The 27,742-nt window shown below is 48.9% G+C and overlaps 1 protein-coding gene across 20 annotated transcripts in view; it reads left to right on the top strand.

The window, feature by feature from the left end:
• The window catches only part of RAPGEF1 (Rap guanine nucleotide exchange factor 1), a 128,823-nt gene that overhangs the window by 29,365 nt on the left and 71,716 nt on the right, over positions 1-27,742 (top strand). The gene's annotated exons all lie outside the window — the stretch shown is intronic.

Genomic DNA, 27,742 nt, shown 5'->3' with positions numbered 1-27,742 from the left:
TCCTCACATGAAAGGGACAGTGTGAACCCAGAAGTGTTATTGACATTGTTAGTGTAATGCTTACTGTTCTGCAGTGTGACTAATGGCCCAACTCTTCCTCTTCACCATTTCTGTTGACGGCTGACTCGTTACCATTTCCCCCAAATGCCTGGACGTGATGGGGGCACCAACTCAGTTGTTACTAAAATAGATACAGTGCTATTAATTGCTTGCTGCACGGGCATTGAGAATCAAGTGCAGAGCATCAGGGCATTCGCGTTAAGGTGATGGAGGAAGAGGTGTCCATGCCTATTCACTGTGCAGCTCCTAGCCATGCTTGGATGTGACCATAAATAGGCTTCAGGGTAGGAGAAAAAGTCTTCAAGGCAAAGACTATTTAACATGACTTTGGAATCACAGTCTTGAGCTAAAAGAGAATGGTAAAAATCTAAAATGATTCCCTGAGTTTACCAGTGAAGAAATTAAGGCTTAGAAAGAAGTGAAAATGGTGTGATATGATACAATAATATATGTAATAATAATACAGTAGTAATATGTTGGATGTAATTTTTACAGTAATGCTACATATGCCAGGTGTGGAGCTGAAAGGTCTGTATACATTAAGGGCTTCCATAAACCAGCTTTTTGTCAAGTGAAAGATCAGAGGTAGAAAATGGAAACCATAAATGTGAAGGAATTTTTCTCATGAGAAACGTGGGGTGTTGTTTTGGGTGTAGTTAAGAAAAGGGAAGGAAACTTTGCTTTGTCGTCAGATTATTTCCAAATTTAGAACAATATGTATCCCTAGCCATTGGCTTTAGGATATGCTTTACCCTGGGAACATGTGTGAAATACATTTCCGTGTTTGGCTGTTTCTATTCCAGCTGCATAGTGGGTGTCACCAACATTGAAGATAATAGCATGGCCAGTGGCCACTTTATATTTAACTACTTTTTGGCAGTTGCTTATAGGACACTTGATTTTGGAAGTCACTTCATCCTGAAATGCCCAGATGACTGTTTCTGGGGATTTTGTGGTCCGCAGCTGAGGGGTTTGCCCCAGGATGGTTCATCTGTGTCAGGTCGGGGGTAAACTTCTTACAAGAGCCAGATAGTGAATATTGTAGGCTTTGCAGGGGCCAGGAGACAAAATCACAAGTATTGTGTAGATACTCAGATAGCCAGCAAAAATGAAACCATCAACAGGGCACCTGCACAGACAAGCAGGAGGCTGGCAGGGTTGCGGCTGCAGGCGGGGCTCTCTCTGGTTTGATGCTCTCTGCCGTCATTAGTACTTGGGAACTCAGAAGCAGGTCACCCATCGGTTACCAAAAATCTTCACATTTTCAGGGGAGAAAAGGATCTCCTCCTCCAGCTGCCTCATTTTTAAAATTGGAATTACTTAGCTGAACCTTCTGGTTTCTAGTCTATACACACATTCAGATCTTTATGTGTAGAAATAGTCTCTTCACTACAGTGAAGAGAAAATAGATGATGGGAGGTTTGAAGAACCTGGTGCTTTGAATTTAGAGGCCTTAAATAATCTTCCTTTACCATTAAATGGGAAACTGTACTAAAAACATTCCATAGTTTCTATAGTCATTCATTCTTTGATTGATGGTTTTTTATTCATTCAACAAATATTTATTGAATGGGTCTGATGTCAGGCACTGTTCTAGGCACGGGAAATACCTGCCGAAAAGTGAAGACATCATTGCCCTCTGAAGTTTACGGTTTCACATGAACAGTAAAACATATGGTCTGTTGGATGACAGGCATCACGGAACGAAGGCAGGAAAGAGGATGGGAAGTCCGGGAATAGGGGCGGGGTCATTGGCTTTGCAGAAGATGGAAAGGGAAGAGCGCTCAGCTGTGTGGAATTGGGGTGGGAGGGCCGCAGCTACGGGGCAGGAGCACTCTAGGACAGAGAACAGCTGGCATGGGGGCCTGGGCGCATGGCTTGTTTTAGGACTTCGGACAACCAGGAGGCCCGGGGCCACCAGGAGGCCCGGGGCTGGAGGGGAGGAGCCTGGGGAGAGGCTGGTTAAAAAGGAGGTCAGGGAGTAGCAAATCTTGTAGATCCGTGTGGGTGACTGTCCGGAGTTTGAAGGGAGGGCCGGCGGGATTTGCTGAGGGTCAAGCATGGGGTGTGAGAGTAAGAGAGGAGTCCGGGTGACTGCAGTGTTTTGGCCTGAGCACTTTGCCTACCGGGGGGTGGGATGTCAGAGGAGCAGCCTGGAGGTGGGAGCAGGAATTGTGTTTGGCACAGATCGAGTTCCAAATGCCTCTTAGAGATCTGAAAAGAGATGGTTGTTAGGCAGTTGAGAGTAAGGATCTGGAGTTCAGAGAAGAATTCTAGGCCCTTTTAAATCTTTGAGTTTTGAGACTGGATGAGATTGAGTTGAGAGAGAGGAGAGAAGAGAAGAGAATAGGCTGAGGGCTGAGCCCAGGGCACTCCAGCACATGGCATGGAGGCTGAGGTGATGAGAAAGACCCTCCAGGAAGGTCGGAGGGGGCTGTGGCACCCCAGGAGCCAGGACAGAGAGTGTTGTGAGCATAGGGAGCCGTGCTGACAGGGGATGCTGATGTGAGCCATGACACAGAAGGACTGAGACTTGGCCATGGGGTTTAGGAGGTGTTCACTGGGGACCTGGACAAGGAGTCCCAGCGTAGCGTTGGAGGTGAAAGAAGATTTAAAAGAGAACAGGCAGAGAGGAGTTAGACACAGTGAGCATGGACGATTCTTCGAGGAGTTTTGCTGCAAGACAGAGCAAAGGCAAGGTGATAGTTGTTGAGGGTAGTGGGGTCAAGAGAAAGCTTTTTCAGAGGGAGAAGTTATGGCATGCTTGAATGCTGGTGTGAATGACCCAGGAGCGAAGGGAAAATTGACGGCTGGGAGAATTCCTGGAGAAGGGAGAAGTTATAATAGCTACCTTTTATTGAGGACTGCTGTAACAGTCAGTCAGTGCTAACAAATCACCCCAGTATTTAGCGACTTAACAATTAATTTAGTTCCTGCTTCTGCAAGTGGCAGTTTAGGCTAGAGTCCTGGTCTCAGCTGGTGTCCCCCCCGTGTCTGCAGTCAGCTGCTGGGAAGGCTCCTCTCTGTGTTCCGCAGGCTCGTCCGGCATCATCACATGGCAGCTGTAGGTTTCCCAGAGTGCGAGGCACACAGGCCTCCGGAGGCCCAGGGTCAGAGCTGGCAGTGTCGCCTCCACTTCATTTCGTCAGTTAAAGCAGGTCCCAAGCCAGCCCCGACTCAAGAAGGGAGAGAGACCCCAGCTCTTGTTGGAAGGTACCTAAAATCACCTTGCAAAGAGGTGTGGCTGCAGGGAGGGCATTACTTTGGCCATTTTGCAAACAGCCTGCCACGGCTGTCTGGGAGCCGAGTGTTGCGTCCGAGCCTCACAGGAGTTTTGTGGGGTAGGTTGCATTTTATCTTCGTTTCACAGATAGGGAAACGGGTCCAGTGAGGGTCTGGTAACTTGCTCAAGGTCACTCAGCTAGTGATCAGAGTTGGGACCCAAACCTTGGTCTCTCCGATCTCAAAGTCCCTTTCCCTGTGCTCTGCCTTCCTAGTGGTGGTAGTTTACAGGCAGAGCAGAGTGCTGCTTCCTCTCTTTTCTTGTTAGGCAAGGGAATAATATTTTTGTAGATGATTATTATTTCGTAATTAGAATGGACTGAGGGAGGTGATTATCTTGTTGTGGTTTGCACGTTTACTGTGGGGAGTGGACAACTGTATTTATTAGAACTCCATTGAGGTCACAGTGGTGTATGTAATTAGAGCCTTTATTGACACAAACTCATGTCTCCACTGTCAGCTGGACCCTCAGTGCCCTTTGACAGTCTTTCTGCTTGTCTTTGGTCAGCTGACACTCCTGTTCCTTGTGGCAGCCTGTCCCCATAGTCACCACCTTCTGCTAGGCCCGCTTCAAACCTGTCTTGCCTCCAGGCCTTCTGACTTTCTGTGCCTTTATCCCTATCTCCTTCTGTCCCTGACATAGACACCCTGCCTCTAGTCCAAGGTCAGCTCCCTCTGCTCAGGTCCTCCTCCCTCCATAACCTGTCGTAAGAACATCTATCCCCTCAACCAGCTGGACTTCGAGCTTTCCAAGAGCAGAGTCCAAAAAGTGGAAAAATTAGCCTTAGCATCAGGTACTTTGGCTCTGACACTGGTTTATGGCCTTAGGTGAGCCATTTCTTATCAGGTTCATGAATCGGAGAAGAGTGGACAAGTTGAGCCATCTCAGAGCCACTCAGGGAGAGTGAGGGCTGCTTATGTTCATGTAGGAAGCTCTTAACCTAAGCTCCCGGTGCAGCAGCCACTAGAGTGTCCTGGGTCCTGTGTGTATGTGACGGCAGCAGCTTTCTCTTTGCCCTGTCTGTCACCATTCCCACGTCAAAACTTTGTTGGCCTCACGGCTCAAGCAGTGCCCTCCACTTAGCTCATGAGGACAGCAGCTGGAGAGGTGGCTGGTCTGGGTGCTGCTTCTGCAGTCTCAGAAAAGGTGATATTTGGTTGGAAAGCAAAGCCCACAGTGAAAATGTTTTTTAAAGATCTCTTTGAGTAAAGGGAGCAGAGAAGTAAGTAATTAGATTAAATCAAGCATTTCAAGTCTCTGTAACCTTGCTTATATGCGCACGGGACTTTCTTCTTTAAAGTCCCTGGGCTGAGATTCCAGCAAGCTGCTTGGGATGGGGGAGGGAGTGCATCCCTGGAGAAGCCTGGTGCCGAGGGGTGGGGCGCATCTGCCCTGCGCACAGCTGATGCTCAGGCCTGAGACTGAGGATGCAGACTTGCTCTCCAGGCTCACGCACTCTGCTGTAAGAGTAATAGTCCTGCTGCTTGTCTACCGTGTAACCTTGGGGAAGTTAGGTAATTTCTGTCAGCCTCAGTTTGCTTGTCTGCAAAAAGAAGACAGCTTGAAACCCCTGCCTCCTAGCTCGTAAGGAGGGAATGAGGAGTACTCCACGTGGAGGTAGCTGCGGTCGTAAGTATTATGTAAACTTCACATTTTGTCTTCTGTTGTAAGTCACTGGTTAAAGATTTTTCATGCTTCCATGATTATACTTTCAAGATGTGTCCTGGTAGTCTTTCTTATTTATTCAGTCATTCATTCACTAAGTTGGTACTCACCGACACCTACTTACAGGCAAGGTACCGTGGATTTTCTTTCTGCTCAGGTTCTGATGAGCTGTTCATTTCTCAGTGGCTGACATTGTGATATTCAGAGCTGCAGTTTGCTGAGCACCTGCTTCAGTAAAGTTGCTTACCTGGAGGTTAGTTTCTGAAGTCAGGACATAAGGGGAACATTGCATGTAGTCGAAATTACCTTTGAAAACTCCTTAAATCACCTGTGATAAACAGTCTACGTTAGGGGGTCATCAGACTTTCCATAAAGAGCCATATGGTAAATACTTCGGGCTTTACAGGCCATGTGTGGTCTCTGTCACATAGTCTTCATTTTCTCTTTTATAAAGCTCTTGAAAATGTAAAAACCATTCTTAGCTCTGGGCTGTTTAAAATCAGGCCTTGGTCTGCATGAACAGCCTGTGGTAAGTAGCCTCCAAGACGCCCCAGTGGTCCCCATTGCCTGGCCGTCGCAAGCCCAGCTGCGGTCCCCCATCCCACCACCCCCTCCTCCCCGTGTCAGTTGATCGTGTGACCAGTAGAAGAGTACTGCAGAAGTGATGGATGGTTTGTCGCTTCTGACTGTGGGTGGGTTCTGGGTCCCTGCCTCTCTCTTGGCTCTGCTGCTCCGGGGGAAACCAGCTGCCCTGTCGTGAGGAGAGGCTCATGGGGTGAGGAGTGGAGACCTCCTGCTAACGGCACAGGGATGAGTGGGGAAGTGGCTTCTCCAGCCCTGCTCAACCCCGGGTGACATAGCCTTGGCCACCCCCAAGCTGCAGCTTCATCAGAGACCCCAAGCCAGAACCACCTGGCTTATTTAAATCATTCTGTCTTTAGGTAATTATAAAATCCTCAGCAGTAAAAGAGGGAACAGCAAGGAATTCTAAAGGATGCCTGCTTGCTTGCAGAGTTCTAGCCATCCTTTTTATATTGAGTGTTTATACCAATTACATATGTCAACAAATCTGTCTGTGAATAGGCTAGTTCAGTTACCTGAGAGCACGATGAAGCTCTCCTGGGCTGGCCAGACATTGAAATGCACCTCTTAGTCCCCACAGCTCTCCCCAAGGTCAGGATCGGGAGCTAGACGTCCTTTGATCTGGCCCCGTTGCTGGTGCTCACCGCGGCTCTCTGCCCCCGTGCAGCAGTGCGCTTGCCGTCTGTGGGGAGCCTGGGCTCCCACACTGAGTAGCTCCAGATGGCTCTGCTCTCTTTCACATTTACCCAGAGGACCTTCTGTACTTTATGGCTCATCCATGGGCAGCTGGCCATTGACCTATGTCGTGTGGCCTGCATTGGAAAGATGAACTGGGCCAATTGGTTCAGGAATTTGAACAGGGACTGAGAGAGAGAGTCTAATCACTAGTGGACATTTGACCTAAAGAGTCCTAAAGAATTGAACGTAGGCAGCCATCCCGTGCTCCCAAATTATGTGTAGTATTCTCAGAAGAAGCATGTTCATGCGTTTACTTAACAAATGTTAACTGAGCACCTGCTGTGGTCAGGTATTGTTCTAGTCACTTAAGTTACAGATCTCCGTCCTTGTGCAGCTTACATTCTGATAAGGGGGAAATAGACAGCAGACAGTGAACACAATATATTAATGGATCACAAAGTATGTGAGAAGGTGACAGATGCTGTGGGGAACAGAACAAGGGGTATCGGGAGTTCCAGGAATGAGGGGTCAGATTGCAGAACTCGACAGGGCAGACACCGATGGCCTCATTGGGAAGGTGAGATTTGTGTCAAGACTTGGAGATGGTGAGGGAGTCAGCCCAACAGATGTGTGAGGGACGGGCATTCCCAGGAGGGAGGTCAGGTAGGCGTGTTCAAGGAATAGTGAGGAGGCGGGTAGGACTGGCCCAGAGGGAGAGAGAGCGAAGATCCTGTCAGGCCTTGAGGACCATTGTAAGGGCTGTGACTTTTATCATGTGGGAAATGGGCAGTTGTTGCTGAGTTTTGAGCCGCGCAGTGAAACCATCTGACTTAAGTTTCACTAGGATGGCTCCATCGTGTCGGGGAGGTGGAGAACAAGGTGGGGCCAGAACAGAGGCAGGGGCCCTGTCAGAAGCAGGTGTAGGAACCCAGGAGTTGCGGAACACCAGGGCCAGCAGCTTCCCTGACTGCTTGGATGAGGACTGTGGGAGAAAAGGACGAGGCAAGGATGACTTGAAGGTTTTTGGCCTGAACATCTGACTGTAAGAATGGAGTTGCCATCCACTCAGATGGGGAAGGCTGTGGGAGAGGATCAGACTTTGTAGATAGCTAAATGGAGATACTGCGTGGATGGTCAGATACAGAAGTCGTGAAAGTAGAAAGAGCTAGATTAGAGGTGTAAGTTTGGGAATCTTGATGTAAGGATTGTATTTACAGCCACCAGAGTGGATGAGCTCCCTAAGGGAGTTAGCCTAGGTGGAAAACGGAGCCTGGTGCGGAGAGGCCCCAAAGCAAAGTGGGGAGACGGGGGGAGTGCTGGTTCTCAGAGCCACCTTCTCGGTTCTTACCTTCCTGATGGTTGGATATTTAGCTTTCCTTGGATTCCCAGGAGTCTCCTTCCACTCTTATTTGCCTTAAACCTCCCTTTTTACTTGAACAAGTTTCATAGGGTTTCTGTCCCTTGCCACCACAAGAGCCATGGCTGAAATGGTGGTGTTGGCCTCCTTGGCAGGAAGCAAAGAGGCTCAGAAGTGAAACTTGCTCAAGGTTGTACCCAGTGGTCTAACTGGGATTGGTGTCCACATCCCTCTGGCTCCACAGTGTGCAGCATGTGTGGAATCCCATTGTTCCCGGGGCCATGGGTGGCTGTTGTGCTGTGGGTGGTAATTAGTGTAATTTGAATGGTTTAAATTGTATCATGTAAATGAGGAGGTGCGGCGAGGCCCCAGGGGTGAGACTGTTGTTGGCTTGAGTTTTAAATTTCAGGTGCCCCAATGCAGTGAAAGGAATTGAAGCATTGTGTGGGTGGTAGTTCCCTTTTCTTTTTCTGTCAACAAATATTTGAGCACCTGCTGTGTGACATACTATTAGGCACAGATCTTTCCGAACCTGAACCACAGAACACAGAATTCTCAGTCTTCCGGGATGGGACACAGCTAGTCATCCTAGACGCGAAGGAGAATTCAGTTCACCCAGTGGGCTTAGGGTTTGAGACTTCCTTTTCTCCTGTAGTAGCTCTCCTTAGCTGAGAAAGACAGAAGCCAAAATAGTCCCCAGGGAGATGCTAATTGCAGACTGACAAATACTATGAAAGATCAGAGCTGAAATCTGAAGGGTGAAGTCAGGTAGCCAGGTGGGCTTTTGGGCAGGGGTGGGTGGGGACACAGTCTAGGTGAGGCCCCGAGGCCAAGGTGTGGGAGTGGTGAGAGGCCACTCAGTGGGAGATAACCTGGACCTGCCTAGTCAAAGCCTGGCGTTTAAAAGCATTGATGAGCTAAAAAGCCATTAGGCGTTTTGGGTGGTTATGTGTGTGTATTTGTGAAAGAGATTGAGAGAGGTCACATTTGTGCTTTGAAGACTAACCTGACCTCAGTGGGAGAACACCCCAGAAAGGGCGAGGATGGACTGAAAGGCTGAGTTAGTCATCCCTGCAGACGATGGCCACTTGGGTGAGGGTAGGGGTGGTGGGACAGATTCATTGCATATTTGGGAAGTAAAATGCACAGGACTTGGTAATGGAAGGGCCCTGGGGATAAAAGGGTATAAAGCAGGTCACAGGTGACAACCAGGTCTCTGACTGGTGTTAACCACCCACTGAAGCAGGTGTAGGAGAAAACCCTTGTTTATTTGGTTTACATATAAACAGTGAATTGTGGTTCTTTCAGGGCCTTTTTAATTTTTATTAACCACAGGAATCAAAACCATTGGTTGCAGGTGTTGGAAACTCAGAATAATTGACTCAGTTCTCCCTGAAGTTCTTGGGAGACTTGGGGGCTTTTAAAGGAAGTAACTTAGAGGGGCAGCGCTCCAGGTCCACCTCAGGAGGTCTTCCTTTTGTCTGGTATGGCATCTCCAGCACATTAGGTAGCTCTGCCCAGGGAGATAACCGCACACGTCCTGACCTTCCAAAGGCCCAAGAGACCTGGCTGGGGCCCATTTGTACCTCTTTCCATGGGCAGTTGGGCTCCTAATGAGCATGGGTTCCATGAGGAGGTCCCGGGAGGCCCCCATCCATGAGTGGCTCACGTGACCTGCTGGAAGGCCTGCTGTGCCGGGTGTGCTCGTGTGGGTAGCCAACCCTTGTGGAAGCAACCGGAAGGGCCCAGCAGTTGGCACCCGTGATGATGGAGTAGCAAGATGGACAAACTAATTTTCTATTTACATGAAAACTTTTTTTATTTTTAAGGCATGGGGGTGGAGAACCCTGGGATGGGTGGCATGGAGGGAGAGAAGACAGGGTCTCCCACTTGGCATTAAGTATTGGCCAACTACATTTAAACTTGTTATCCTTGGCATCAACCCAGGGGCTGGGCAAGCTCTCAGTTGTAAATAGGAAGATGGCTGTACAAATGGCTGAAGTCCTTCCGTCTGTCTCCTTTGCTTATTCCAATTAAGAAAAAACTGAGGACCACCTTACTCTTGAGGCATTTTTTAAAATGAATTCTAAAGGAAACATACTCAGTTGAGAACAGGTTTGTGGAAGGGGTGAATAGAAATCCCTCTGCAGGTTACTTGATTGGCCACTCAAAAATAATTGCTTGTTAATTGAATCCTTCCTTCAGGCTTGCCTTCTCAAATTTTCCAGTATTGTTAAGGAGCCAGTGGCTAGCAGTCTGATTAACATAACTGATACTACTGGTGATTTTACTATCTTTGTATGATCTTGAACCTCAGCAGTTGAAATGTTGTTTATTCTGTATCTTCCTTTTCACCCCCATTCATACCCCATTCATAGTTCAACTAGGTAATTATAGTACAACTGTGTAATTATTCAAGTGCTATGGATAAGAAGTACCCGGGTCCGAGATAGCGTGTAATGGGGCCTAATATTTTACTTCATTCAGCGTATGTTCACGAGGACTTTCTGTGTGTCCAGCACTGTGCTAGGCATTGGGAATGCAGCCACGAGCAAGATGGACACAGATGTGCCTCACAGCCCTGTGGAAGAGAGGGGCAGTCAACCTGCCTGCCGTGCAGAGGGGTGAGCGTCATGCAGGGTCTCTAACTCAGCCTCCTGACTGGTCTAGGAGGTCAGTGAAAGTCTATGAGAAGCAGTTATTTAAACAGCAGGAGCCATGCATGTTGTAGGCAGTCTTGGGGACGACTTCACATTAATTACATTGATGTCAGGGCTGGTGGAACAGCTCTGTGCGTCGATGCCCAGTTATACAGGAGAGTTGCATTTTATAGACAGAGTTGTTGGGTTAGGATAAAAGCACACAGAGCAACAGCTATGTTCAGCCAAATCACCCTGGAAAATCTCTGTTGGAGACCAACAAAGTCAGCTGTCCTTTTAGCATGGAAACAATACTGTTTCTTTAGAGCAGGGTGGGTGAAACCACTTGGTTCCCTGTTTTTGTAACTGGTTTTATTGGAACACAGCCACACTATTCACTTACACATCATCCATGCTGCTTTCCCACTAAAAGGGTAGAGCTGAGAAGTTCAACTGAGACTGCATGCCCCACAAACCCAAAATATTTACTCTCTTGCCCTTGAAAGAAAAAGTTTGCTGACCCCAGCTTTAGAGCAAACGTAGGAATTAGTTTTGTATTTGGGCACCAAGTGGTAAAAACTGTTATCTTTAGACACCAGAATCCTGTTAGTGAGGTGAGCTGTCGGCACCACAGAAGGCATGAAAGGAACTAAGGAAACGCTCATCTCACCTCTCCCGTCTCTTTCACCTGGGGTCGCGTCCTCATTAACAAAAATGGAGAGTGATTTGCCTAAAATATTTATCCTTCCCCTTTTTCCCTTCCTCCCTCCCCCTTTCTGTTTGTCTGTCTAGCAAGTGTACGTAATTGAATTCACCTGGGGTTAATGGAGTCCGTCAGGCACCTGGTGTGCTTCTGTTATGGTGGGTTGCCGAGCAAGGAGCAGGTAGACATAATACGTAGGCGATGCGTTTCTCCTACCTGAAGAGCTAAAAGGATGTCTCTGTGATTTCAATAGAGAAAAAAATGTAAGAATGAGTCATCATTTTGACACAGTTAAGCATCCTGATCCCAGAACACCATCCTGCATGCAGCTCTCCACGCTGTGTCCACATGCAACCGGTGATGTGGCCTCAAGAAACCATTGTCTATGTGTGCAGGCACTGTTGTTAATATAAATGTTTTTTTATTTGCACTGACTTACAGATGTAATTTGATTTCATAGTTGTATAGAGTCATGAGCATGCGACAGGCAGACTTTCAGGTGTCCCCCGTGATTGTCATCACCTGGTGTTCACACCGTCATCTAATCCTGACATGCACGGACCTGTGACTCACTTCTAACCAAAAGAATATGGCAAAGGTGATGGAATGGCACTCCCCTGATTATGTTTTGTTATATGAGACTGTCTTGCTGGCAGACACACTAGGGACCTTCTCCTTTGCTTGCTTTGGAGAAGTAAGAGGCTGTGTGTGGCAAGGAGCTGAGGGTGGCTTCCAGCCTACAATCAGCAAGAAGCTGGGCCCTTGTCTTACAGCTGCAAGGAGATTAATTCTGCCACCTGCCTGAGGGAGCTTGGACACGACCTTTCCCTGGTCACGCCTCCAGATGAGACCTCAGCCCTGCCAACACCTTACTGCAGCCTTGGCAGAGGACCCATCTGAGCCGTGCCTGGACCCTGACCAACAGACACTGTGTAATAATAAACGTGCATGTTTTTTGTTATACAGCGATAGAGAACTACTACAAAGCAAAAAAGAATTTACAGCAGTTTTTATTGGTGCAGACTTAACATTATAAAAATCGAAGCTAATCCTCCTGGGAGTCTGCAGCAGGTTTTTTCCTCCTCAGAAGTTGTCCTTAAATTATTGGGTCACTTGACAGACTTGGGACATGAATGGTATCTTAAGTAACAGTATCGTGTCAGTGTTCAGTTTTTTGAAGCTGATTATTGCACTGTGGTGAGGTAGCTTGCCCCTGTCCTCAGGAACTACTCCCTGAAATATTTAAGGGAACTCGCCGTGATGCGTGAAACTTACTCCCAAGTGGTTCAGGAAAAACTGTGTCAAATAAGTGAATGTGTGCAGTGTGTCCCCCTTGATTTTTAAATGTTAAATCAGAGCAGGTGTAGAAAGTCTTCCCTCTCAGGGTGGAGCATTTTACCTTTTGTTTTGCATTTCCTGTATATAGTACCGCCAATGCAAAATGGACCGCTGAAAACGTCACTTGGTGTTTGTTATTTTGCCTAAGCAAAAGAGACCAGCAGATACAGGACCCCTATCTGATGTGGTTGCTTGTGTAAAAAAAGCTTAATTCCCAAATAAGTACACATTCTCTCATTTGTTACTCACCGTGGTCCTTTGTGGTGGGTGCTGCTGTTTGTCTCCATTTTCTAGTGAGGATGTTAGATTAATGCCTAGTGGTGGAGCCAGGCTTGACTGCAGTCGATGTATAGCCCTGTGTCCCTGCCTGGTGACCACAGAATTCAGCCCAGGAGTGCTATTCTGCTCATTTCCCTCCTGACCTGGCCCAGGAAGAGGTTGAGCCGCTCACACGATCCTGAGTCTGCACCCGTTCCCCTTTCAACGGGCACATCTGATCACAGCCCTGTGAGCTTTCAGGCTTCAGCCCCTTTCTTGTCTCTCCAGGCAAATCTAAAATGTGGCTTCTGCGGTCATCTCTGTGGTACTGACAAGATACTTCTGGCAGGACCTAATGAGAGGTGCCCTGCTGCTGGTGCTTCCGCGGTCACAGTCTGAGGGATGGCCACTTCACACCGGTTAGCCCGATGTTCTTTGGCCGAGGGACACGGGGAGGATGAGCCTGCACTGTGAGTGTCCTCCCTGAAGTCAGCCTCAGCTTCCAAGGTGGTTGGCTTGGCACCTGCAGACTTCATAGTCCAGCTCCACATGGCTGCCTACATGGCCCCTTCCTGACAGTGATGAGTTCCCCATTTGGGGCCTGACTTCCTCTCTTAAGGAACACTTGGGGGCCGTGGTGGGGATGGGTTCCGTCAGTGCCACTGCTCCAGTCTGAAGGACCCCGGCATTTTGATCAGTCTTGTGGCTGCTGTCCTTCCTGTCTTGCTACTGCCCTTCTAGACCTTATCTATGTTACTCGTAAAAAGCAGGGGAAATGGGAAAACTGAACCTCCAGCCTCCCTGTGTGATCTTGGCTGCCTGTCTGAGTGCTGGGATTTATGAGGAAGATTCTCTGAGGAGGAAGTGGGCTGCTGGTTCTCCTCCCCCAGCCCATCACCTCCCCTCCAGGGGGCTGGCTGTAGAGGCACTGTTCATTCGATTGGGTTTTCTTTTCCAGCCAAAGTCGCTGCCGGTACCAGGAATGCTGATGGTCCTGTGGGCACCGACGTGTGTCAGGCCTTAGTCATCAGCACTGGAACCACGCTGGGTTTAGGTCTCTGAACTCAGTGTGGAAGTGACTAACATCTCACTTCTGCCAAAAATAGATGGGGAAGGACCGTATTTCCGTTAAGTTCTTTAAGGGTTGTTTCTGTACTAAGTCGGCGCTCCTAAATGTAAGCTATATTAGTAGTGAAATGTCTCACTGATATAAAGTTACTGGGCTATTGATTTGTTCAATAGATAACATATTAAGTGGTTATATAAAGAATATTGTAGATCTTGTAAAACCAAGATTGAAGACTCAATTCACAGTGTTACTTTACATCCTCCTTGAAAATATTTCTAGAGTATGTACCAGGAAAAGTTTCCCTCTTCTGTTAAGTTCATATATTTTCTTTGGATGGTCCAAAATTAACCCATCTTTTTTGCCTTTTAACCTCTGCTACTAGGAAACTTAAGAACCAAATGATCATGGCTCAATCATAGCCACTACTATGTTTCAAGCTTTTGATTCTGTTCTCTTTTAAACTGTCCTATTTGTTATGTGTTTAGTGTTGCCTAAATAAATACCTACCTAGGGCAAAAATTGCTTTGTTCCGCTTCTAAGTAGAAGCAGCTGTGAGGGTGTGTTACTTATTAAGTACGTGTTGACGAGAGCTTGTTAACCTGTGCTCTGGGTGAGAGCCCTGATTTCTGCTTCGACTCAAAGGGGTCAGATCCCATGATGTCCTATTGATTGAGAATTTCGTTCTGCCCTGGAGTGAGTCCGTGGAATTGGTGCAGACCAAAACTCTCTTCTGCAGCCAGTGTTTCAGGTAAGCTCCGCAGCAGCTGGGCTGTTGGTTTGCCTTCTGGCTGTGTTTTATTTGCCCTCCCTGGTCACTTGGACTGAGGCGAGAGGGGAAGAGCCCTTGGCACTTGGCTTTTAGCAGGACCCTTGGGCATAAGGGAGGAAGCTCGTTTTAATTCTGTTTTTAGTGTTATGGTAGTTGGGTTGCATCTTCCCTCTTAGGGTAGAGCATTTATTTTAGCCTTTGTTTTTGCTTTTGCATTTCCTGTGTGTACCTCCTGAAGCAAAATGGACTGCTAAAAATGTCACTTGGTGTTTATTTTGTGCCTAGAATAACAATCAAGACTTGTGAGCTCTGTGAGTCACTAAAATAGTCTTAGAAGGAAAGCAATGTTGTTAAAATAGTCTTAGAAGGAAAGCAATGTTGTCTGTGTTGCTCTTTTCTATATTTCCTTCTAGAAATTTTCCAGTAGATTCTCCATGCTTTTTTTAATTGGACACACATAATCTAGTTCTTTCATTAGTGGCCAGACAGTAACATTTTACTTACTGGCATGTTGCATCTCTGCTTGTATGCAGAACACCTTACTTTAAAAATGCAGTAAGTTTTGGAGGAGATCGATCATGGTTAAAGAGGAAAGTTTCTGGAAAATACAGTTGTGCTGCTTATCCAGCAAACAACCAGCGAGCGAGCTATGTGCACATCCATTGTCATTAGAGCTACTCGCCTGCCTGCTACAAAGTGCACTGGGGCTTGCTCCCCAGGTGTCCCCAGTGCCTCACACACAGTAGACACTCATAAATATGTGCTGGATAAATGAAGTCAGCAGCCTGACCGGCAGGAAAGAGTAGAGAAGAGTGATCTCATACAACAAGACAGAAAGTAGGGAAATCAGCGAGGCCAGTGGGTCTCAAGCTTGGTGTGTATCAGGATCACTTGGAGGGCTGGTGAAGGCAGATTGCAGATTGCTGGGCCCCACCCCGGGGTCTGATTCAGTGGGTGTGATGTGGGGCCCAAGAGATCGCTCTTCAAGCCAGTCCCTAGGCGTGGTGCTGCTGCTGGTGGTTCAGGACCACATTTTGAGAACCACTGATCTGGGCTTATTGCCCTTGTTCTCCAGATGAGAGAAGAGGCTTTGAGCAATTGTGCTTTGCCTAATTGACAAAACCAGTTAGTGGCAGAACTGACAGTAAAGCCAGACCTTTCCTCCCACTCTCTGACTTCCAAGGGAGAGAAATGTATTCTGTCTCTAAATTGGCCAGCTGCTATGGCGACCACAGTTTCTTTCCTGGGATTACGCCCAGGTAACTGACAACTTTGGGACAGAACAAGAGGGCATGTGGTGGTTTCTAGATATTTGTTCGTTACTCCCGCACACGGTCCCTGTAACAGCGGCCCACTTGTGGCCACTCGCCACCCTTCAAAGGGAGTGATCTGTTTGGGAGCTGAGTAGAGTCCTCTTGTTGCCAGTTGCATCCCTGACATCTCTTGACCGTCTGCTTGGTCAGCTGTGGGTGGGACTCTGCCTCGGGGAAGGTCAGCCCCTGCACAGGTGATGTCTGCGCTGTGTGGCTGGTGCTAAAGCTGGGCGGACCTGGTAGAACTCCGAGTCCCACGCCCTTTGACGCCCAGCCCTTCTCTCTTTCCTCTGGCCAAGATGGTAGGACCCCTGGTTGGCAGCCAGGCTTGCAGCAGAAGCTGTTCCGTTTGGGCAGAAAGAGGTTATTTTAGGCACTTCCTGCTAATACTTTTCTCTTTCATTTTCTGTCACCCTATCACCAACTTCCCACCCGATAAGACACGGTCACTGATGACACTTGAGGAAGACACTTGATTGTCACGATTTAGTCAGGTTGTAGTAAAATAAGCAGAGTCTGAGTTGAGGCTGTTTCCCCAGTTGCTGAGTGACTTTGGGCCTAGTTATTTTCTCTGAGCCTTAGTTTCCTCATCTGTAAAGTGGCCATTCAAATTAATGCCTGTCAGGGCTGACAGAGTAAGTGCTCAGTAAATTCCGGGCCACTTGAGGGAGAATGTGATGTGGAGGAGGTTGGGTTGTAGGCAGTACATGAGTAACACTGACCTTAAATTCCTCTTTCCTCTCTCCTCCTGTGGTCTCTGCCCTAGTGAGGCCAGGACAGCCGTGCCCGCACACTCGGATTTTGCCTTGTAATCGGCTTTAAGACAGGGCTGGGGGAGTGCTTTTTGTCTATAAACAGCAAGACCCCAGTGCGTTGGTGATCAATCTCTTTGTTGAAAGGAGGATGGCTTCAGGGTTAGTTGGCTTCTCACCCTGTTGGGAACCATATTTGTTTCTTTGGGCAAGTGGAGAAACCCATGTTGGACCCTGTGCTGTCTCACCTGCCGTAAGACGCACTTACCAGCACCCTCCCCAGAGGCTCCAGGCTCCTGATCCAGCAGGGCCACCTCCCCAGCCTCGGCCGCCATGCTGACCTCCTCTCAGGCCTCCTGACTCGCCTTGAGCCTACTGGCCCTAGCCTTCCAGACATGCCCTTCCCTCCTCGCGAGACGCTTTTCCTCAGTCCACACCGCTAGCCCCACTGGAAAGAACATGAAAATCTGACCACCTGCAATGTCCCTTTGGGGCTTCAGTTTAAAGCAGTTTCCTCACACGGTTGGTTGTGGTTGTCCACCGTGAGAGAGGGCTTTAAAGCACACCTTTTCCTGGCTCCCTTGCCTTCTGTCTTCCCACCCACTCCCCTACCAGCATTAACACAAAAACTACCTGCACTGGAACCTTGTCCCAGTCTGCCTCTGGGGAACCCCACTCAGGGCTCAGGCATGCCCCACCCTCCCCCAGTTTGGTTAGGGGGCTTTGGCCCTCTTCTGTAGCAGCTGTCACACTTGTAATGGCGAGTTTCGGTCTTTCCTCCCTGTTCCTTTTCAATATTGATGCCATGTCTGTCTGACTCACGGCTGCACCCCAGGCACCGAGTATTTAGGGGTTCAAAAGTGCTCTGTGCCACGTTAACCTCATACACTCATCCTTCTCCACAGGCTCCTTTTCCTCTGAGGAGGAGCAAGCGGTGTGACAGTGGGTCTTCCTTGGCCAGCAGCCGGCTTGGCTTCCAGGGCCTTGGGGAGCAGGTGGGGCAATGTCAGCGGACGGTAACGTTCACCAGACTGGATGCCATCAAACAGTTTACACCTCTCCAGGCTTCCTGCCATGCCCAGGCCAGCAGCGTTACATCAGTGCTGTGGCTACAGCCCTAGAAGGAGGAAATCATGCCGGAGAAAAGTTTTTTCCTGAACCACGTGTGGAACTCTAGATTTCTTCGTACCTGCGGGAGAGGGCCAGAGCGGGGGCCTCTCGTGCTTTGGGGAGTTGGCCCAGGGCCAGGTGTACAGCACAGAGATGTGAGTTGAATTTTACGAGGCTGACTTCTTAGGTAGGAGATCAGAATTTCAAAGCCAAGCAGTGCTCCATGAGATAGGACAGAAGAGGCTGCCTGTGTTGGCGTTTCAGAACTGGCCTCTCCACAGTTGGTTTTGGTTCATCACATCAGAAATGAATGTTGAAGGTAAAGTGGGGAGGCCCACACAGACGGACTTTAACCAAGCTTCAGGACATGTAGTTCCTACTAATATTTTTGTTTGATGAAAAATTTAAAAACACTACTCTCAACCTCTACCACAAAGAATACAAAAATATTATTATAAAGAAGCCAAACCTATTTCATCCCTGCTCTGTGGTGATGTTTCAGTTTGTAAAGAAAGTTAGAACCAAAAATGTCTGAAGAGGCGGCCTGAAAAAACGTGCCAAGCTTTCTGCAGAGTGTAGACCCATCTACAGGCTCAGCCCCCGGATTTCCATGCATTTTCAGACATGTCCACTAGCTTTTGGAAGCTGCGTGTTTTATTGTTAAGGCGCCATCGGTTCTGAGGACATGGTGGTGGGCAGACGCCACCTGCAGAACAAAAACGATCTTTTAGGAGATTTAAGTCATGATGAATTCACGGTGGGCCTAGGCTTCCCAGAATAAATGGAGTAATGTGTTTTTTCTCCGTGGCCTCTTGGTGCCTCTTGGGAACTTTTGGTTGAATGCCACTAGACTTTCTTCTGGCATCCCTTTCCTCCAAGGAAGGGGTTTTTATAGACACCACACGGACAGGGTGATAGGAGCATCCTACTTGCTGTCACATCTGGGGGGACCTGTGCTTGGGGACCCTGGGTCCTGGGCAAAATCCTTTCCGGATTCCTTTTGTTTCCTGTCTAGAAAATATAAGCTTTTCCATCTTAAATATAAAATGTGGTTTTCATCTTAGAATGTGCTTGAACTTTCAAGACACTACATTTTCCGTGGAGGAAACAGTTCATTCATGGGTGGGGGTCAGTGTGGAATAAGGACATGATCTCCAGCCTCAGAGGCCGAACAGCGTGATGCCTTCTCACACAGCCTTGATTGTGGACGCTCTCCTTTTTTGTATTTTGTCCAGATTTGCTTTCTTCTGACTGCAGGTATTAACATGTTTCATTGTCTCGTTCGTCCTTTTTTAGATTGGCCCACCTCTCTACCCTCTTGAGAATCACTGCCTTAGAGCAGTTACTTGAGGACAAAAATCATATTTTTTTCCAGCACAAAGTAGATGCTAAACACATATTACAGCCAAATATAAACAAACACAGCACTGAGCAGAAGGAGGAGCAGTGACCGATCGCTTTGGTCCACCAGTTTTGGGGGAAGTAAGTGTCGTGAGCACTCTGCACGCGGCAGGCCCTGTTTTGTTCATTGGCTTATTCATACTCTGAACCTTGCACTTGAAGAGACCTAGTTCAACCAAATTTTCTCGCTCAGGGTGACTGGTTGGAATTTGTTGGCTGGGACAGATGTCACCCCTTACCCCCAGGCCCCGCAGCTGGGCTAATGCAGGTCTGTTCTGGGTACACCGTTTACAAATCCATTTCCCCATCAGGAGGGGCTTATCCCGAGGGATGTTTTGATCTGAGATGAGACCCGCCCCTTCTGTCAGAGTCAGAGGCTCCACCTGCCTGTCACTTCACACGTGCTCTTGGCTCTGCAGGGCTTGCAGTCAGCCCCTCCCCCTCTTTGGCACAAGATTTGGAGTTTCTTGACAGTTTTACTGCTTTCCCCCCAGATCTCTGTCTTCTAGAACAGTGCTTCTCACAGTTGAGTGTGCTGCACAGTTACCTGGAGGACTAACTAAAGCCCGGGTTCCTGGGTCCTTTCCCCAGAGACCTGGATTCATTAGGTCCGGGTTAGGGTGGAGAACCGGCGGCCTGGGGATGCTGCCGTCTCCCACAGCCCCTTCCCTTCTTCACACTCTTCTCAGCTGGGGGACGGATTAAGATGCTGTTTGGTCATAAAATCAACTCCGTGGATTAAAAAGTGAAACAGGACTTAAATCTTCTGGATTTTTTATATACTTGGTGTACTTGATCTCAAAATAAATTACATTTCTTAGTGTGGTATGTGGGCAGAAGACGTTTGAAAGCCGTTGATAGCCTCCGCTCAGAAGCGACCCACCTATTGGTGCTGCACCTGTGCGTGATTCTTAGCTCCAGACGCGGGTCAGGAAGCTCACCAGTGCCCTGGTGCCTTTGGGTAAAGACTAGATTTGTGGTCTTGATGCCCCTACAGGGCTCCTGACCGACAGTAGCTCCTCTTTGTTCTAGTGAGAGGATTTCTCCACCCCTCACTCCCCAGGGAGAGGGGTCTTCAGCATCTCAACTTGATCGTAACTAAGTTTCATGAACTATTTAGCTGTACTGCCTGCAGTGCCCTCTGATATTCTGTAATCTGTTTTGTTTTAATCCATGAAATTGATCTGGGGACCTGCTCATGGGTTACGACTTGCTGGAAAGGTAGCAGGAGAAGTTAACAATACATCTGCCCACCTGCATGGCCAGGGCTCACTCGGTCCTGTCTCTCAGGGATGCCTTTCCTCACCCAAGTCAACCCCCATCCCTTTGAGTTTTCACGACTGGATTCTGCAGTGTCTGCTCAGCTTACAGCTCGAGGGCTTTATCAACTTTCCGTGAATCTCTTAGGAAGTAAACCCTTTATTTCTTCAGCAGTTGTCTTCGCTCTGCTGTGTGCTGGAGCCCTGGGTGTATGCTTTACTTCCTTGTTAGCTTATAAACCACTGGAGGGCAGGGCCTACGTTCCTTTTCAACCACAGACCCTCTGTGGCACCAAACGCCCAGTATCTGGCAGGTGGAAGGAGCCCCATGCTCCCTGGCCAGGGCCTGAACTTGGCTTTTAACATTGTTTCAGTGGGAACGGGAATTCTGATTCCAACCAGCTGACTTGGAGCAGACAGGCTCTGCTCCTTCTCCCCTGGGCGTGGGCCTGTGTGTCTTCCTCCCTGGCCTCAGGAGGTGGGGGCCTCAGACAGACAGCAGGAGGCCGCCTCCCAGGGGCAGAGCTGGTCTTTGAAAAAGAACTTAAGTTCTAGGAGAGAGACTGAAGGATGCAGCTGCTGAGGAAGAACAAGGGAAAATGAGATTCCTTCTGGAAAAATGCTTACTGTTTCCTGCTCTGAGGATTCTAGAATGAAGCAACTGCATTTTCCCTAAAGCACCACTGGGGTGGGGTGGGTTTTGGAGAGTTCTGAACAAGAGAGAGAATTTGGAGAGACTTAGAGGAATGTTATTTGACTGAGTCCGAGATCCAGGAAAGGGGCTGGCCGCCACTGAAGAACTATCTTTTAGGAATTCATGTCATGAGGCCATTTTGTTATTTGTCACAGGCGGGAAAGGTATAAATTCCATGAGAACTGGGAGGCCTTTCTGACTTCAGAAAACCCCCTTCCAGTGCTTTCTGGCCAAACGTCAGTGACTCCGGCCATCACTGAAATACGTGTTCTTCACAGCCTGTTGTTTAAAAATAGCGTCTCGGTTCCATCATAACCCCGTCTCCCGCGCTGAGGGCGCCAGTGCGTGGCTCTGGCCGCTTCCCTTAGGCCCGGAGACTGTGCCTGAGATGTCAGCACCGAGCATATCTGCAGTCCGGTGCCGGCGCAGCCCCCGCGGGCTTTGATGTGCTGCTGTGGGGAGTGAGCCCTCTTGGTCTTGGACTCTTCCAGAAGGGTGTGATTCCCTCTACGAGCAGCCCTGGCCTGAAAGTCTTTTCTTCTGCTCTTGTGGTGACTTGCTTCCCTGGTGATCAGAGTTGTGGACCCATCTAATAAGCAGCATATTTGCTAGGCTTTGGCCTAAAAAGAGGAAGAGCAGCCTCCGCAGGGATGTGCTGTCTGAGTGGGGGCGGGGCGGGGTTGCACAGGCGAGCCCAGAGCCAGGGCGGGCTCGTCCTCAGGGGACGCTGAGCGGGAGGGAGTAAGGAAACCCCCCAGGAATACACAAGCCCTCCTTCCTCTGGCCCCGCTTTAGGTGAGCCATCTTTAGGGGGCTTATTGACTCCTCCGTCTGCTAAGTTAGGAGACTGCGTGGCTGGCGTGTGAAGCCACACTGGGTTCAAATCCAGAGTCTGTCCCTTACTCCTCGGCCTCCATCGTCCTGCCTTGGAGGGTCACTGTGAGGGTAACTGGGACAGACTCATGGGGTGCGGAGGTGGTGCTGGGCACTCCCAGGGCAGGAAGCAGCCCCACTATTGCTGCGTTGCTGCTGCATTCAGCCTCACGGGTTACTCAGCCCCTGATCCAGTACTTTCTATGTGGGGGACCCATACACCTGACTGGAAGTGAACTGGACTGGATTTCAGGTTTTAAGCCAGTAAAATTTGTGCTTTGCAAAACCAGCGTGACTTCAGACTTTTGAGGCCCTTTGGAGCCTCCAGTGTGTGGCTAGACCATCTGCGGCTATAAGTAATTCACAGGGAGGAGAGGAGGTAGATGTCCCCATCACTGGAGTGGGCTTTCTTATTTTCTGGCCCTCTTTGCATCTTTGCTTACTGTGCTGAAGTTGTGTCATGAGGAGGAGAAGTGCCTGGGAGGCAGGGTCACACTTTTTCATCCATTACTGCAGGGGACTTGGGTCCTAGGCTGGGGTAAGTCGGGCCCCAGGGCCTCGGCTTCCTCCTGAGGAGACTCGAGGATCCTCGCAAGCTGTCATACTTTGTAGATGCCGGGAGCCCCACCACTCACGTGGCACTTAGTGGGCAGCAGGCCTCTGAGGCAGGACAGCCAGGACCACCTTGGTGCTTCTGTGGAGAGATTGGGGTTGATTGCCACGTGGTCCTGAATGTGTAGAGCAGAGTGGGGTTTGTTTTGAGCCCTCGTATGTTTGAACTGACGTAGTAGATACTCTTGCCAGAACAGGCCCTGGCCACGGACACGTTTGAGAGCCAGAAGCAGAGGGGCAGGGTCTGTCAAGTATCTCTCATCAGAGAGCAGCCAAGTAGACCCTTTGCTCATTTTGTTCCAGAGAAAGTGTGCTGCCTCTGGATGCGTGAGAATAAAGGCTGCCTCTCCTCCACCCCCACCCCCTCGGGCCTGGGAAGCCAGACATGTGTCTTTGGAGAAGTGGTCATTTCAGATCCCTCTGTGCCCTTCAGAGACTTTTGCAGCCTTTTCCGAGCCAGCACCTGTTTGCTGACTCTGATGTTTTTCATTAGTCCCGTGTGAAATGTCCAAAGCCTGTAAGCTTAGCCCTTTTCCGTGCCCTGAGGAGCAGGCTGGGTTTTCACGCCTGGACCCTGGGCCGCAAGGTGCTTTCCACTGGGAACCGCAGTCCTCCTCAGGAGCAGGCTGCGAGCGCCGGGAAGCCCTGTCTTACCCTCCGCGCCCGGCCTCCTCCCTGTGTCAGGCCTGAGGGCTGTCCTGGGGCTCCCTCACGAGACTGGAGTTCCTTGGAAGCAGGAGCTGTGTCTTGCTCCTCGTCCTAACACCAGCACTTTACGGATGCCTGGTGTGTAAGTACGTGTGGAATGAAGGGGTGAGCGAGCGAATGAGGCCCTGCTTGCCTGCCTTGCCTCATCTGATGCACCCTGTCTCTCTGAGCTGACAGGGGAGGGAGGGGACTTTACCGGTGACCCTTGTCCCTTCGCGTTCTTCCATCCCCGCCAGGCCAGCACTTCTGCAGTGTCCCGAACTGCTGGGGATTGTCACTCCCAGCTCCTTCTCCTGTTGCCTGGGAGATACAGAAGTGAACATGTGCTTGTTGACAGATGAAAATGTGTTTCCTCTGGAAGCTCAGAAGGTGGCCTGACAAATAATGGGTTCTCGGGGGTCCCTGAGCTGGCCTAGAGCCGCTGAGGTGGATGGATCCGCTGTCCCCTGTGCTGGGGCCTGTTCCCCGTGAACAGGCCTCCCTGCTCCCAGCTCGGCCTGCTTTGCTGGGGACGCGATGCTGCCAAGTAGGCCCTGGGGCCCTCAAGGAGCATTGTTTGTCCCAAACTGGCACCAGTCCTAACATACAAGTTCCTCTGAGGGATGGAGGCTGCTGCAAACAGCTCCACCTAAAGGACAGAGGTCAGGGCGGATCCGCTTCCTCCCGTAGCCGGGACCATGCATGCTGCGCTGTGCTGCGGCCCCGCCTGCCCTCTGCCCAGCGTGTGGGTGTGTTTACTCACAGTAAACTGTGATCTCTCTCTCTTGTCTCTAGAAATAAAACTCTGCAGAAATGACTAATTTTCATCTCTGGAAGGCTGTGAGGTCTGTGGTTTTAATAATGTCTATGTCAATTCCAAACAGTCATAGAAAAAGAATCCTTCCTTGGGAGTAGGCTGCCCTGGGGACAGGCTGACCTTGAGTGGTTCATGGCACGTGTTAGGGCTGCAGTTGCCTTGTCTGTCACGTGTGTGTGCGCACGCACGCACTCGTGCAGGGATTGAGGGTGAGGCCCCTGTGACTTGGTTTCCTCATCAGTCAGATGGTACTCAGAGTCCTTCTGCTCCGGTGTGAGTGTGAGGACCAGAGATAACTTACGGAGAACACCCCGACAGGGCCTGGCTTCCACTAGGTGCTTAAAGACAGGGGCTCCTGACTTACCCACCTGGGGGGGCTCCAGGAGGGAGGCAGCTCTCAACTCCAAAGAGTTTCCTGTCCTCTCCTCATGTGACATCTGTCTGTTACTGACAAATTTTTTATAATATGAGTAAGTCTTGGGAAAACTTTTGCGTGGATTTATTCAGTGCCCTCCCTGACAGGTAGGGGGCGGGAGACTCCCCAGGAGCTCCTCCTCTCCCTGCTTTGTTCACATGTAAAAGTTTACTTACAGGTAGCCGTGGCTTCTTTTAAATCCTATGGGATACTTGAGTTACTAGATTCTCCTCTTCTTCTTTTTTTTTTTTTTTTTCCCTTGTTGCGAGGCAGCCTCAGATAAAACTGTATCCAGCAGCCCAGGCAGCGTCACCAAGAGTCCAATATCTCTCTTCATCTCTGCTCTACTTTTTTTTAATAAAGCTTTTTTTTTATTAAAGTATAATACACACTTAGAAAAGTGCTCAAATCATAAGAGCACCCGCTCAATGAATTACCTCCTCTATTTTAAAATTCTACCATGTTTAAAAAAATAATAATAATTGCCCAATTCAGAATGGTGGAATTTATCTTGGAACATTTGGGTAGCAGCAGATAACATGTGTTTAATGTCTACGAAGTGCCAGGACTGTGCCAAGTGACTTTACATGGAATACTTTATTAAATCCATGTAACAGTGCAGTGAGGCAAGGATCACTTATCCCCATTTTACAAATGAGGAAAGGGAGGCCGCAGGGGCCAAACTTACCCAGAGTCACACTCATGGAGAGCATTTCACTTACACTGAGTTGCGGGTGGAATGGGAATAAGCCCAGGGCTGTCCTTGGCCACGTGTAGAAGTCAGTGTCACTCCTTTTTGCCCACATGTCATAGCAGTAGGACATGATGTCACTGCCACCAGGTACATCCTTGGTCCCTGCTGCCAAAGAAAATCAGTTTGCATTGTGGGATGCTGTGATGGTTAGAAATTTCTTCTGTTGTAACAAAGTCTGCCTCCTCTGCCCAGCATTCCGCCTCCAGGCCATGCCCGCCAAGTTTCCTCAATCTCCCCTCCCCGTGCCATTCTCTGTCCCTGTACCTGGTAGCGGTTAGAATGCGACCCTGAGGTACCTCCCTGTGGAAGTGTTTATGGGAGGGCCTCACAGCCTGAAACTCACGTGCTGCCCTGGAGCCCAGCCTGGGGGTGAGCGGGTCCGCGTGATCGCAGTCATTCTGCAGCTGCGAACAGCCTGCCTTTTCCAGGAGAGGCCAGGCAGCCTTAAAGACCTCAGCGACAAGGGCTTGAAGCACTGGAATCCAACCAGCCCAGGGCGCTTCTTTCCGGAGGCCAATGAACCAGCCGTTTCCCATTTCAAGGGCCTAGAGCTGCAGCAGTGCCAGAAACTTGTCCAGTCCAGGCAGAGACGTGCTAGGAGTGTAAGATCCACACCACGATGTGAAGACTTAGTATCAGAAAGAAGAGAGAAATAGTGGGAGGGTGTAGCTCAAGTGATAGAGCACATGCTTAGTATGCACGAGATCCTGGGTTCAATCCCCAGTACCTCCATTGAAAAACTAACTAAATAAACATAATTACCCGCCTCTGCAAAGAAAAAAGAGAGAGAGAAGTATCTCATTAATAGTTTTTATTTAATTATATGTTGAAGTTATAATATTGTAGCTAATTTAGGTTAATTTAAAATCTGATACGGCTCTTGTTGTATTTCTGTTGGATGGTGCTGGCCCAGAAAGTCCATTGTCCTCTGGAGACCCCGGAGGGGAGGGGGACAGGTATGGTTTTCTCTTGTCTTTTCCCTGAAAGTGTCTTGAACAACATTCTCTTAACCCAGTTAACACAAACTGACCCACCACACCAGAGAAGGTTCTTGATTGAGCCATCTCTGACTCGTGTGTTGGCATTCTTCAGAGAATTATATTAAAAATCAGTATAAACCATGCCCCCTGCATCGCTAGTCAGATACTACTCTCTGGTGTTGGGTGAATGGAGTAGTTGTTATTGTTGCAGAATTCATTCATTGATTCTTTTGTCTTCGTGTTCACAATCATTTATTTCACTGGCTCTCGGTTTGGGGGCTAAGTGCCAGATTTCAAAATGAGTAAGATTTGATTGTCATCGGGGTTTCAAGGGCACAGGAAGCAGAAGTGCTTTTCTCCCCTGAACTCTGAAAGGTGGAAAGAAGGAAGGCAGTACGAGCTGGGAACCAAAATACTACCTTGATTTCTGATGAGGGCAGAGCTTGCTCTAAGAGCCAATTGAGCTTACTAATATCAAAACCCAAGATTAGACTAATATTTAAACTAACAGTCACAGCCATTTTGCACTTGTCATTTTGACATGGGAGACGTCAGAGAACATGCTTCCTGGGGGTGGCCTTTTTCCAAAGATATGCGTTTATGGGGCTGGCATGGTGTGGGGCTGGGAGGAACACACGAAGGGCACAGATTGTGTGGGGCCTGTAAGGCTCTGAAGGGCTCGCTGCTTTCTCTGAGTGAGAAGAAATGCCGCGGGATGGTATTGAGCAGAGAGAGGGGCAACGTAACAGAACTCACCTGTGACAGGGATCACTCTGGTTTCTGGGTCCAGAAGACTGTAGAAGGGCAAGGGGCAGGGGACCAATCAGAAAGCTGTTGTAGTGGTCCAGGTGAGAAGTGATGGTGGCTTGGGGCAGGTGATGGTGATGAGGTTCTGAATATACTGTTAAGGTAGGACAAAAAGAATTTGCTGAAGGGCTGAATGTTGGATATGAACCAGAGAGCATAGTTGAGAATTTTGACCTGAGCTACTGGAAGGGTGAAAATTCCTTTTTTACCAAGATGTAGTGACAGCAGGTTTGGGGAGGGAGTATCAGGAATACCGTTTTGGACTTGGCTTTGAGCTGCCCGTTAGACATCCAAGAGAATCACCAAGAGCTTGTGTGTAGAAAGAGACCAGTCAACAGTAAAGTGACCTGGGCCTCCTCTCCATCTGCACATATTCCCGGGGTTCCTGCCTGGTCTCTCGGCTTCCTGTGTCTTCCCTGTGCTGACAGCTCCCACATGTATCCCGCCAGCCTCCATCTGCCTTCTTAACTCAGGCCCATCTATCCAGGTTCCCCTGAATGGGGAGGCGGGTTCCTCAGTACTGGTACAGGGCCTGGCACAGATGAGATGAGTATTGTTTTTTATCCTTAGACTAACCTCATAAATAGGTGCTATTATTATTATACAAAACACATTGGTTCAGTCTTAGTTAAAAAATAAAATATGAAAATGAATATATGTATGTATGTATATGCATGACAGGGACCTTGTGCTGTACACCAGAAATTGACACATTATAATTGACTAGACTTCCATTTAAAAAAAGAGAGAAAGGAAAGGAAATTATAGGATACCACTGTTACTTACCTTAAGTTGTTTGAATTTTCCAAACAATAATAAGCAATTAGGAAATATTTATTTACTGGTGATTTGAGATCATAAGAACAG

The sequence above is a fragment of the Camelus ferus genome, chromosome 4 (assembly GCF_009834535.1).
Source record: "Camelus ferus isolate YT-003-E chromosome 4, BCGSAC_Cfer_1.0, whole genome shotgun sequence".
Classification (NCBI taxonomy): Eukaryota; Metazoa; Chordata; class Mammalia; order Artiodactyla; family Camelidae; genus Camelus; species Camelus ferus.
Note: the sequence above shows the minus strand (reverse complement) of the source record. Positions and strands in the feature narration are given on the sequence as shown.